Genomic DNA, 11,468 nt, shown 5'->3' on the forward strand with positions numbered 1-11,468 from the left:
TTGAGTTAGGTAAGCATTTTTTAAATAAGATACAAAACCATAAAGGAAATAACTGATGGATTTCCGTTCAATAAATGACATCACAGACAAAGTAACAGTCCAGGAAAAGGTATTTGCAGCATATTGTACAACAACAGATGATAAAAAATTAAAATCTCAATTATATAAGAAACTTAGTAGTAAATCAGCAAGAAAAAAATCTGGCAACCCAAGAGAAAAATAGGCAAACTCACTTTCTGAGGAACTCAAGTAGTGAATAAACACATGAAGAGAAACAACTTATTAGAAATCAGAGAAAGAAAAATAAAAACAGTGACATTCTGCTTTAGATTCATCAGACTGGCAGAAAAAAAAAAAAATCAAGTGCTGGCTAGGACATAGGGAGATGAGAACCTAATGCCTTGTAAATTAGTGTAGCCACTCTGACGTGTAATTTCAAAGTATTTCATGAAACTGAATACATTTTAATCCATTATTTTTCAAATTGTGAGTCATGGGCCATTAACAGGTTATAAAATTAGATTAATAAGTTGTGATCAATGTTTAGAAAAGGAAATTGAGTTAAATGGAATAAAACGCACCAGAATGTTTTTCTTATGATAAGCATAAGCACTATTTCACAAAACTTTTGTTTCACTTGTGTTCGTGGAGGGAGCCTTACCAGATTCTGATATAAAAAATGTATTTCTAACGATGTGTCCTGGTCAAAAGAGTTGGAAAGATACTGTTAACCCTGCCACCCAGCAATCCCACTTCTGCTTAGAAACTCTAGCAGAGATAAAGAGACAGGTATGAAGATGTTCATTGCAGCGTTGTTTATAACAGCAACATGATGGCAACAAGTTCCATCAGTCTGAAAATGAATCTCAAAAATGAAGACAAAAATTAGACAGTCGTTAAAACAAATGAATTTGAGTTACATAAGTTAGCACAGATCTCAGTAAAAAACAAAAACAAAAAACCAAAACACCCGTATTGATTGAACAAAAAGGGACAATAGAATGTAATACATAGCACAATAGCATTTACATGAGGTTTTTATAAATGCCCTCCCAAAGCAGTATTATATATTGTTTGGGGATACACATGCATATATATAAACAAAGGTTTCAGGGGTGGATTGTCGATGCTTACACATCTGACATGTGAGAGTGGGTGCCCGGTGGTGGTGGGGAGTGGGAGCTATGCAGTCATGGGATTGTGATGACAAACAACAAAATGAATCACAAAGAGAATAGCTAGTTCGAGAGAACGGGGAATAATGTCATATGCTTCTGGAGAGTGAGGAGTGGGCCAATATTGTTTGGGGAGATTTGTCAATACTTATTACAAGCTTCCAAAACATGCATCTTTTTGACCAGTGGTTCCACGTCTAGAGAGGCCATTAAATGTGTGTCCAACAACTGAACTGCAAAGAATATTTCTTTGAATTTTAACACGAGAGCAAAAACATTAAATCATAAGAAATGTTATTCAGTAATTTAAAAGAGTGACATAGAAGTATATTTATTGCTGTGGGAAAATGTTCATGATAGGAAGCTAAGTGGAAAAAAACAGATCACAGGCCATGAAACTGCTTACAGTATGAGACCATTAAAAAAGCACTTATATGAAACACGGTCAAGGGGGGAAAAGGGAGAAAACACATCAGGTTAAAATGAATCTCAAAAATGAAGACAAAAATTAGACAGTCTGTCTTTGGGTAGCATGACGAAGATGATTTTCAATTTTGCCTTTGTGCTTATTTTCTTCCCACAATTTCCTAAAATGTGCAAAAATTATTTTTGTAATAAATTCATTTATTTTGATTTGTAAATTGAGCAGGCTATCCAGATGATTTGTCAAATGGAAGGAACTAGGTTGAGAAGAGAGAACAAGGCACAAAACTATCAGGGTGGGAAGCTAGGAGATGGGCAAGAAGCTCAGAAGCAGGGAGGGCAAGGAGAAAGTCTAGAGAATAGAGGGTCTGGCGGTGTCTTACAGGGACTCTGCAGGCTAGGGGCTTGGCCAGGAGGGAGTGTCAAGGTGCAGAGTCTCAGCCCTGACCCAGCCCTACCTCCTGCAGGCAGCTTGCCAGTCTTCAGATGCCCAGTGGCCTGGACTCCACCCCCTCCCAGCCTTGATATTTTGTCATTGTCCTGTTTGTCAGGCTGGGAGTGAAGATCCCCCAAGTATGGAGCTCTGTTCACCAGGGGGAACCTCAAGCCACTATCAGCCTCAGCTGGATGCAGCCAGAATGAGACAGGAAAGGGTTCCTTGAGGATCAGATATAATAGCGTCAAGTCTAAAGGGTACATAAATGAGCCATCCAGATGGGCAGGACCTGGAGAAGCACTGGGACAGAAAGAATGTCTTAGTCATGTATTGCTGAGTATCAAATTACCATGTATGTACATAAGGGCTTAAACACACACACACATACACACACGTTTATTAGCTCACAGTTTCTGTGGGTCAGGAGTCTGGGCAAGGGTCTGCTGGGTTTTCTGCTTCAGGGTCTCTTGGGAAGATGCAGTCTAGGTGTTGGCCTGGGCTGTTGTCTCATCTGCAGGCTCAACAAGAGAAGAATCTGCCTTCAAGCTCACATGGTTGTTGGCAACATTCGGTTCCTCTGACCTTTTGGATTGAGGGTGTTCATTCCTAGTGGGCTGTTGGCCAGAGGTTGCCCTTGGGTCTGCCTGATGTGACCTCTTGCTTCATCAAGCATGCAGACAGAGAAGGGCAAGAGAGAGAGTATGTTAGCAATATGGATGTCACCATCGAATGTGATCTAATCATGGGCGTGGCATCCCATCACTTTGGTCTCCTATTACAGGTTAGAAGCAAGTCACAGGTTGCACCCACACTCAAGGGTATTCTTGGGTACCCGATGCATGGGCATAGATCCAGGGGGTGAGGATCATCTTGGAGTCAGCCCATGAAAAGGGCAACCCAGAAAACAACAAGCTGAAACAAGAGGGTGTGAGACTAAGGAATGGGATAGGGACCCCTGGGGATAGGATGTTCAGAACCATCTCAGTTATAGCCCTGAGAAAACATCCTGGGCAACCCCTCAGTCCCAGGGAAACCAGAACAGTTGGAACACAGATGATGTGTCACACTATGCAACATAAGAGAGTCTCTGTTTCATGGACAAAGTCTTCACTGGGGACTGCTGTGTCTTACGGCTTCTCTAAGACTGTCAACCAGCTTGTTATCAAAGAGATCGCTGGCTTCAGACCCAAGCCTTCTGCAGGCTACAGTATCTCCCTATAACTCAAAACTAAACTGTTGTTTCAGTTTTGTCCTATTTACTTATCTGGTTACTTTCTATTTATGGCAAGTAATACTGGGGTCTTCATTTATAGTAGTGTTATAAAATATTCATTTCAAATAAATGCATCTAAACAAAAAGTAAGTAATTTTAAAGAAGAGCAGCAAAATAATAATATTTGTGGCTGATGCCCGTTGCACAAATCCAGAAGGCCCGGACCACCGGCCACTCCTGCCCGTGAGCACCCATGTGACCGCACATTGTTTTACGTTCCTCTTCATTCATCCACACCGGCCACACTGGCCTCCTTGCCTCTTCCCAGCACAGCAGGCACACTCCCCACCTCAGGGCTTTTGCTCTGCCTAGAACATTCTTTCTCCAGTTGTCTGCATGAGTCACCCCTTCAGGCCTTTCCTCAAATGTCACCTTCCCATGCTGCCTTCCCTGGCCATCCTGCATGACATTATCAGTCCCACTCTGGACACTCCCGATTATCCTTCTCTATTTCATATACTTTTTTTCAACAGCACTTACTACCATCCAAACACTATAGTTTTTTTTTTCTTGCTTATTTCTCTTCTCTATTCTCTGTTTCTCCCCATTAGCATTATCAGTTTCACAAGGACAGAAAGTTTTGTCTGTTTGAGTATTGTTTTTTGCATTCCCCAGGACCTAGAATGGTGTCTGGCTCAAAGGAAGTGCTCAGTAAATACTTACTCTCCGAGGGCTCTGTGATGTGTGCGTGAGTCAGCAGGGTTCACAGGTACAAGGCTGGGGGAGATGGCTATCATTGCCTTACTCCTCTCCCACATGTTTCTCCCATGGTCCAGGACTGGCACTCACATTCCTCCTTCCTGTCTGCTCTCTTTACCCCCAAATCAGAAACAAAGACACTTGCCACGAAAATCAACATTTAGATGTGACTTGGAGAAGCTCTGGCTGAGTCTGGGCTTACTTGGTATCCAATAAAACATATCGAAGAGATGCAGGGGAATGTCAAAGAGTCACTGATAGGAAATAGAGTCAGGTAAGTATATCCATGGGATGCTTTTGGTGACAAAAAATAAAACATCCGAAAAAACAAAAAAACAAAAACCAAAACCAAGAAGCCCAAAGCAAAATGTATTAAACAATAATGAGATGTATATGCTAACAATTACACCAACCCACAAAGTAGGGCAGCTCCAAGGTTGGTTAATTCAGTGGCTCAATGACATCATTAAGGATCTGGGTTCTTTTTACCTGTTCTGCCATCCACTGTTGCAGTTTTGTCCTAATTTAGCTTCCCTCTTGGTTGCAATAAGAATATGTCCAGCCATGGAAAAAGTGATGTTTCTCTCTTGTGTCTGTTTTTCAAGAGTGAGGGCACATTTCCAAGTAGCTGCTGGCTCCCCAAATTTCACTCACTTCACCATGGTCAGAACTGGGTCCTATGCATACACCAAACACTGGCCAAGAGGAATGTGAGGCTTGTAGTGGAGGTTGAATTACTCAAAATAAAAACAGAGGAAGGGGCAGGAAGAGGGATTTGGGTAGGCAACCTACCATGTAGGTTTCAGGTGACCTCATGAAGGAATGGAACTGGGAACTGAAGTATCAGGCATCGATCGAGGTCGCCTGCTCCCTATTCCCACGGCTTGATTTGCTCTGTTCATTTCCACAGACTTCTTTTTCGCTCTTCTGCTTCTCTGGGCAACCTGGCTTTCTTCACTCCCATGGTCCATGGCCCAGACAAAGCTCCATTACCCCAACTTCAATCTCCTCCCTGTTGAAGTACAAATACCCAGTAGTGAAGGCGTTAGCTAGGGAAGGTGAACCGCTGTAACAAACACCTTTGAAATCTCAACGACTTTAGACGATACAATTTTATTTCTTGCTAACATCCCAGCCCAATTTGGGTCAGTGTGTGTGTGTGTGTGTGTGTGTGTGTGTGTGTGCACGTGCTGATCAAGGATGACCCAAGAAAAGTAGCAGCATCTTGATCCTGGGGCTGCTCCAGGTGAAGCCTTGCTTGGGGGCAGCCCAACCGGGTCTCATGATGATGCTGATGATGTTACTATAGTTAATATAATAAGCACCTACTATGTGCTCTGCAGTGTGCTAAGTGTTTTATATGCAATATCTCACTTAATTCACCCCACCCACTCCCAGCTCTTTCAGGTAGATACTTGTATCATCCCCATTTTATAGGTGAGAAAACAGAGATACACAGAAATTTAGAATTTGCCTCAAAGAAAAAACCCCATAACTAGTAAATGTCAGTGCAATTGAGATGAATAGGTGGGTAGTTGGATGGAGGGGTGGATGGATGGATGGAAGAATAAAATAATGGTTAGGTAGTTGGTTAGGGATTTGGAGTTAACAAAAGATTTGGACTTGGAGTTAACAAAAGATTTTAATACCTCTATCCCCCTCAGCTTAGTCATGTATTAGCCACTTAAGGCAAGGAGTAAGCCAAGGAAATACAAGAGTCCTCTCTCAAGCTACCAGTCTACATGGACAAACTGCATTCACGCTCAGTCAAGGATAAATTCATACCAACCAGGATGCAGAGAGGCAGATACACATGCACAAGAACAGAATCTTACAGTGATATACAAATATAACTAACACAACCCAGTTACACACATACACCAGGATGAATGTTGCATTTAAGGCCAGACTGGACTCATTTCACTCAGGAACACACACCTTGCAAGGACATGTTTAGAGACAAGGTCATTCACAGACAAGGACACAGATATGCAGAAATGCCCATCTCTTCCAAGACATGCACACATAAACAGAGATGTTTTACACATGCACACACACACACACACACGCACACACACACACACGCACACACACACACGCACACCTCTACCCCGGTAGGCAGAACACAGACAGGAAGAGTCTCTCTCTGACAAAGCTGCAAACAGGGCCCTGTTGGATTTAGCTATATTCTAGCCACTTCTCCCTTTCTGGAGAAAGGCACTCACCAGGGTCTTGCTAAATATGCAAAATTTAGGGGCCACTTCCCTCAATGCTTTGTCTCAGAGGAGAACTATTGAACAGGAGGTGCTCCATCCAAATACGGTGTTTTCTCTTGATGCTCTAAAGCTGGGCAGTACCTCTGTCTTTCCTTTTCCTTCCTGGTCTTTACTAGTCCAGTCCATCTCTTAATCCGGCTCAGGTCATCTCTGGAACTTCCTCAGGGTCAGCCCTTCTGGTTCCTCCTCAGCCTTGTCCTTTGTTGCATCCGGCCAGGGCCCAGAGACTTAGGACCCAGGGTCCCCCTCCCTCCTCTGCTTCACCTTTCCACAGGGCACTCCTGCTCAGCCTCCCCGGCCCTTCCCAGGGAGGAAACAGTCAGTGGTCTTTTGGTTCAAATTAGAACTTATCTGAAGAGAAGGAGGAAGGCAACCCTCTGAATTGACTCCAATCTATTCCTTCCAGAGAAGCCCCAGGGATTATTTAACATGCAAATGTAAGGGCAGTGACTTTATTCTATTTACTGTTGTATATATCCATCCTCAGGGCCAAGAACAGTGCCAGGCCCATAATAGGTGCTATTTTCAGCTTAAACGCCACTCCCCAGGGAAGTCTTCCTAGATTCCCGCAGGCTGGATTAGATCTGCCCTACCCCCCCACACACTTGCAGGTGCAGACAAGCACACACGTGCACTCTAAAGCACATAAATATATATCTTCTATGACACTCATCACAATTGTAGTTAAAATTATTATTACAATAAAATGATTACATCATGTTATAATTAAATAATTATTGGCATAATTATCTGTTTAATGTTGCCAGACTGTAAACTCCATGAATTTGGGGACCAGGTCTGTCTTATTCCTCTCTGTGTGTCTGGGGCTGAGTACAATGACTAGACTGGGTGGGCACTCCAAATTACTCAATGAATGTGTCTATTAAGTACCTACGATCTGCCAGGCATTATATTTACATCCCATCTTCACCATGACTTGGCAAAGTGAATGTGAATTATACTCATTTTTTGATGGGAACCCTGAGGGGACTTGCCCAAGGTCACACAGCTAAACTAAGGATAGGCAGTTCCTATCTCAAGGCAGGCAGTTCTTCCTCGATTCCAATCTACTGAGCTGTCTGGCCCTTGGCATCCTCCCTCTCCCTGGGCTGTGAAGCCCACACCTCGAGTCTGTTCCTGATTCCCCACTGTTCCCTGTTCCAGACTCGCCACTTCCCCCATCCGCCATCTCGAGCATCTCCCACCATCAAACTTGTTCTTAGAACACATTATTTGTACTCAGGTGCAAGTAGTGGACAACTTCGATTTCCCATGGGAAAATGATATATTTACAAGGGATCAAAGATTTAAGTATACAGGCCGAAACCCTACTGGGGGAATTTTAGGCATGAGCTAACCAAGAAAGGAGAAATCACACCAGGAGTCTGCTGCCTATATTGCTGGCCAGAGGCCAAGTCTGTTTCCGTTGGCTGCTTCTCTTCCTTGACACCACCAGCTTTGTCTGCATTCACCCCAGGGCCCCTTGCCTCTCTTGCCAGGTGAGCAGGCAACCTGGAGCACAGCAGGAAAAGCACTGGCCTAGGTCAGGAGGCTTCTGTCATTGTTAACAGCTCTGTCCCCATGGCTATGTGGCTTTAGGCAGTCCCTTGCACTTTCTGGGCCTCAGTTTCCCTCTTTCCCAGCGGAGGGAGGCGTTGGATGACCTTTCCAATTCCTCCCAGCTCTGGACGTCTGCCTCTGACAGATGTGGCTGTCCGGTCCTGAGTCGTAGGAGCTCACACTTGCAGAGCACGTACTGTGTTTGGGCACTGTTCTAAGAACTCCACATTTATAACTCACTCCATGATGACACTCACACTGGGAGGCATTGTCCCCATTTTACAACTGAAGAAACAGGCCCAGAAGAAGTTCATTTGCTTGCTCAAGGTCACGATTCCATTGTGGCATGCAATATTATCCCCAAATTTAGCGGTGTCAAACAACCACCATTTATTCTGTGGGCCAGGCATTTGGGAAGGGCTTCCCCTGAGCAGTTCCTGCTTGTGTGTCCCTCATGCAGCTGCCATCAGATGTCAGTTGGGGCTGCATCGAAGTTAGACACCTGTGATCACTCACTCACATGCCTGGTACTTCATGCTGGCTGTTGGCTGGGGGCTCAGCTGGGCCCACTGTGGCCTCTCCAGCAAGCGTGGCTCAGGGTAGTCAGGGTCCTTATGTGGAGGCTGGCATCCCCCAGAGTGCGCAACCCAAGCGAGCCAGGAGGAAGCTGCCGGAAACTTTCTGACCCAGCTTCGGAAGTGACGCATGTCACTTCTTCTGCATTCTACTGGTTACAAGCCAGTCACTAAGGCTGACCCAGACTTAAGGGGAGGGGACATAGACCCTACTGCTCAATGGGAGGGCAGTCAGAATGTGCACACATGCTTTAAAACCACCATCGTGACTCAGATGGTAAGTGGAAAAGCTAGAATGCGGGCCTCCAAGCAGGGTCTGCATGCTGAACCGGCACACATGTCTACTTTTAACATTCAGGCCTGGTTCCTGGGAGCCTCACTGCTGGTCAATCAGACATGCCTCATGGGTCCCTGAGACTCCTTCCCCAGCTCCAGGCCAGCCTTCCCTGGCCTCCCTGTTGTCCTGTCCCTTCTCTAGGCCTCTGAGTGCTGATCTCCCTCCGGCCTGTCTTCCTTCTGCCATGGTCTTAGGCAGCCAGCAGGGCAGTGGACAGCGCACTGGCCTTCCCCCACTCCCTGTGACCTTGAGTGTGTCATTTCCCCTGTGAAAGCCTCTGTTCTTCATCTTTCAGACTGGTGGGGAGGTATTTATCCAATCAAGTATCTACTGAGCACCTGCTTTTTGCTAGGCACTCTTCTAGACTCTGGGAAGGGGGAGAGAGAGACAATAAGCAAATAAGCAAGAAAAAATATGTATGGTGTCATATACATATGATATGTCAGATAGTGATAAGGGCTAGAGAGAAAAAATAAAGCAGAGTAAGGAGGATGTGGCATTTCAGGGAGGGGTGTTGCCACTTTACAAAGGGTGGTGAGGGAACACTTTACGAAGAAAGTGATGTTTGAGCACAGTGCTGTGAGAGTGAGCCACACAGCTATCTGGAGGGAAAAGTGTTTCAGTCAGAGGGAACAGCAAAGTCAGGACAGTGGATCTGGAGCGGAGTGAGCCAGTGGTGTGGTAAGAGGTAGGACAAAGAGGGAGCAGAGCCAAAGGACTTAGGACTGCGTCCAACTTGTGAAATGAGTCCAACAAGTGAAATGAGACCCCGGGAGGGTTTTTGGTAGAGGAGCAGCAACCTCTGACTTCTGTTTTTGACATCCTGATACTGACCTTGAAGATGGAGGAGGCCATGAGAAGAATCAGAGAGTCATTTCTAGGAGTTAAGAGCAACTCAAGAGCAACTCCCCAGCAAAAGGCCTGCGAGGAAACAGGGGCCTTGTCCCATAGCCACAAGAAACAGCAAACTGCTAACAACCTGAGAGAGCTTACAAGCGGATTCTTCTGCAGAGCCTCCAGATAAGAGCCCCGTCTGGCTGATACGTTATGAGGCCCCAAGCAAAGAACAGTGTTAAAAGTGCTTAGATTTCTCACCTATGTGACTGTCCACTAATATGTGGATGTCGTCAAGCCTCTTAGTGTGTTTTGCAGCAACAGAAAACTAATGTACACCTTATCTTAACTCTCACAGCCACCCAAGATAGAGGGTCTCCCCATTGTACAGACAAGGGAACAGGTCAGTGAGGTGAACCGCTTTGCCCTAGGCCACACAGAAGGGTAGTGCCATGGCTGGGATCAAAACTCTGGGATCTTGCCCTCGCCCCAGGCTGCTCTGTAAAGAGTGTGTGACTGCAGTTGGCCCAGGTTAGACATCGGGGCTTGGCTGGATGGGGACCTCAGGCCCTGGGTTAGAGAATGGAGTTCGGGTTTCTGACTGTGATTGTGTTCATCCTGGGGGCTCCGAGTGTCTGAACCCACGTGTGTGTGAGTCTGAAGACTGTGGGTCCCTGGAGGCGTATATGTGGGTGTGTCTGTGTGAGCGTGTGATCCTGGTGGAGTGTGTCTCATTGTCCGTGTGCGCGTGTGAGGGAATGGATCCACCACCCGGAGTGACTGAGACTATATGTCTGTGTCTGGGTGTGAGCATGTGTGTGCGCACTGAAGTGTGTTTGAGTGACTCTCTGGGGCTGGGTCTGAAGGTTAGTTACCGTGTATGAGTCGGCCAGTGTTTGCTAGCATCTGTGTGTATGAGTGAATCAGTGCTCAGGGAGTCAATGGTGGGGGGCACTGAGTGTCTCTGTGTGCAGATCTGAGAGTGTGCATCATCAGAGTGTATGAGTGTCTCTGTGTGTGAATTTTAGGATGTCTGTGAGTAGTGTGGGTGCGTGAGAGTGTGTGTGCCTGTCTGAACTTCTCTGTGGGTTTGTGTGGGATCTGAGGGTCTCCCTGTGTGGGCGATGGGGGGGCGGGTGTCCCTGCTTTTCACTCTGAGTGCGTCTGCAGGTCTCCTTCTGAGTCAGGGTGTGTCTGTGGGTGTATCTACCTCTGTGGATCTTGTGTGAGAGTCTGAGGGTGTCCACAGGTGTATCTACCTGTGTGGGTCTCTGGAGACTGTCAGAAGGTGTCTGTGGATTTGATTCAGCAAGTGTCTCTATGAGTGAGTTTGTGGGTGCATCTCTCCGGGTGTGTGTGTGAGTCTGAGGGTGTCTTGCAGAGAGAATGCTAACGTGTGGGAGCCTGTTTGAGCTCCTCTGCGGGTTCATGTGTGAATCTGAGGGTCTCTGTGTGGGAGGCTGAGTGCGGTGCGCCGGTCGCTCTGAGTGTGTCCCTTCTGAGCTTGTCTTCGTCCCCGGGTGAGGCCTGTCTAGGTCGGTGACTGGACGCCTGCGTCCGGGGCGAATCTGAGGGCTGAGCGTGGGGTCGGGACAGAGCCGGGGGCGGGGGGCGGGGAGAGCGAGGGGCACGGCCCGGGGACCAGGGCGCAACCGGTTCGGCCCGCTCCTCTCACGGGGCGCACACACCTGCCGGGCTGGGGGCGGCGAGGAGGGGCCCCGCCCGCGCCCTCCCGGCTCCCACGCCCCCGCGCGCGGCGCCCCCTCCCCCGGGCGGCGCCGATTGGCTGCGGCGGCTGCTCCGAGCCCGCCCCGCGCGGCCGGCTGGGGGCGCCGCGGGCCAGAGCGCTGCGCCGCCACCTCCGCCGCCGCCACCGCCAC

General features: G+C 47.1%; 1 long non-coding RNA gene across 2 annotated transcripts in view; it reads right to left on the reverse strand.

Annotated features, from left to right (window-relative positions):
* Positions 1 to 2,152: 2,152 nt before the first annotated feature.
* Positions 2,153 to 11,468, reverse strand: part of LOC116641632 — a 14,510-nt gene continuing 5,194 nt past the window's right edge. For both annotated transcript variants that reach the window (XR_004301207.1, XR_004301208.1), the window contains exons 2-3: positions 4,799 to 5,018; positions 2,153 to 2,694 (exon numbers count right to left, since the gene is read on the reverse strand). This is a non-coding gene — a long non-coding RNA (uncharacterized LOC116641632). The remainder of the gene's footprint in view (positions 2,695 to 4,798; positions 5,019 to 11,468) is intronic.

This window comes from Phoca vitulina, unplaced genomic scaffold (assembly GCF_004348235.1).
Source record: "Phoca vitulina isolate PV1807 unplaced genomic scaffold, GSC_HSeal_1.0 scaffold22, whole genome shotgun sequence".
In the NCBI taxonomy this organism is placed as follows: domain Eukaryota; kingdom Metazoa; phylum Chordata; class Mammalia; order Carnivora; family Phocidae; genus Phoca; species Phoca vitulina.